The following is a 2,166-nucleotide window of genomic DNA, read 5'->3' on the forward strand; positions in this document are numbered from 1 at the left end:
CATGTTGGTCAGGCTGGTCTTGAACTCCCGACCTCAGGTGATCCGCCCGCCTCGGCCTCCCAGAGTGCTGGGATTACAGGCGTGAGCCACTGCGCCCAGCCCAAGATCCGGATTTTAAACTTTTGACATTACACATCACCAGTCTGAGGAAGGTCTGCCCTCTGTAGTAATGCTTGTGAACATACAGGATGTATTCCAAAAACAAATTTGTCAGAAAATTTTTTGAATAATGTAAAAATAACACAAGAGACATAGCCTTTTATTCATGGGCATTAGGAAAAGGGAGGAGGATCATAGAATATGAATGAAAATAACAGCATATGTATAACAAACCAACAAAAATCTTGAGGTAGGCCAGGTGCGGTGGCTCACACCTGTAATCCACTGTCAGAGGCGTGTAAACCAGAGCAACTCCATCTTGACTAGGAGCTGAGTAAAATAAGACTAAAACCTACAGGGCTGAATTCCCAGACAGTTAAGGCATTCCAAGTCACAGGATGAGATAGAAGGTTGACACAAGATAAAGGTCATAAAGACCTTGCTGATAAAACCGATTGCAGTAGAGAAGCCGGCCGAAACCCACCAAAAACAAGATGGCAACAAGAGTGGCCTCTGGTCATCTTCACTGTTACACTCCCACCAGCACCAGGACAGTTTATAGACGCCATGGCATCGACAGGACGTTACCCTATATGGTCTAAAAAGGGGAGGCATGAATAATCTACCCCTTGTTTAGCATATCATCAATAACCGTAAAGGGCAACCAGCAGCACTCGGGGCTGCTCTGTCTATGGAGTAGCCATTTTTATTCCTTTCCTTTCTTAATAAACTTACTTTCACTTTATGGACTTGCACTGAATTCTTTCTTGTGCGAGATCCAAGAATCCTCTCTTGGGGTTTGGATTGGGACCCCCTTCCTGTAACACCAGCACTTTGGGAGGCCAAGGCAGATGGATTAACAACCTGGCCAACATGGCAAAACTCATCTCTACTAAAAATACAAAAATTATCCAGGTTTGGTGGCACGCACCTGTTATCCCAGCTACTTGGGAGGCTGATGCAGGAGAATCACTCCAACTCAGGAGGCAGAGGTTGCAGTGAAACAAGATTATGCCACTGCACTCCAGCCCGGGTGACAGAGTGAGACTCCGTCAAAAAAACAGAAAAAAAAAATCTTGAGGTAGAGGAAAGGCTTAAGATTGGCCAAACGGAAAGTAAGTGCCGGACTTGTGTTCAGGAAGAGGAAAGAGGACTTCCGGGTATATGGCGTCTCAATACAGGAAAAAGCTTGGTCAAGTAAGCTGTATTACCTTTCCCACTCTCAATAGCTCTTGGGAATAGATTTCCAGTCTCCAGCAAGAGAATGATTCTATTCTACCTTTTTGGTGAAATTATTATCAGTTGAGTAAAACATCTTAGGTTGCATATAACAGACATAAACTCATTAACCTAAAAAAGGGAAAGTTGGCCGGGCTCGGTGGCTAACACCTGTAATCCCAGCACTTTAGAAGACTGAGGCGGGCAGATCTCTTCAGCTCAGGAGTCGCAACCAGCCTAGGCAACCTGGTAAAACCTGGGCGCTGTGGCTCACACCTGTAATCCCAGCACTTTGGGAGGCCAAGGTGGGTGGATCACCTGAAGTTGGAGTTCAAGACCAGCCTGATCAACATGAAGAAACCCCATCTCTACTAAAAATACAAAATTAGCCAGGAATGGTGGCGCATGCCTGTAATCCCAGCTACTTGAGAGGCTGAGGCAGGAGAATCATTTGAACCCGGTGGGTGAAGGTTGTGGTGAGCTGAGATAGTGCCATTGTACTCCAGCCTGGGCAATAAGAGCAAAACTCTGTAGAAAAAAAAAAATTAATACAAAAATTATCCTGGCAGCCAGGCATGGTGGCTCACACCTATAATCCCAGCACTTTGGGAGGCTGAAGCAGGTGGATCACAAGGTCAAGAGATCGAGACTATCTTGGTCAACGTGGTGAAACCCCATCTCTACTAAAAATACAAAAATTGGCTGGGCATGGTGGCACATGCCTGTGGTCCCAGCTGCTCAGGAGGCTAAGGCAGGAGAATTGCTACCCAGGAGGTGGAGGTTGCGGTGAGCCAAGATCACGCCATTGCATTCCAGCCTGGGTAACAAGAGTGAAACTCCGTCTCAAAA

This window comes from Cebus imitator, unplaced genomic scaffold (genome assembly GCF_001604975.1).
Source record: "Cebus imitator isolate Cc_AM_T3 unplaced genomic scaffold, Cebus_imitator-1.0 Scaffold335, whole genome shotgun sequence".
NCBI classification, from domain to species: Eukaryota; Metazoa; Chordata; class Mammalia; order Primates; family Cebidae; genus Cebus; species Cebus imitator.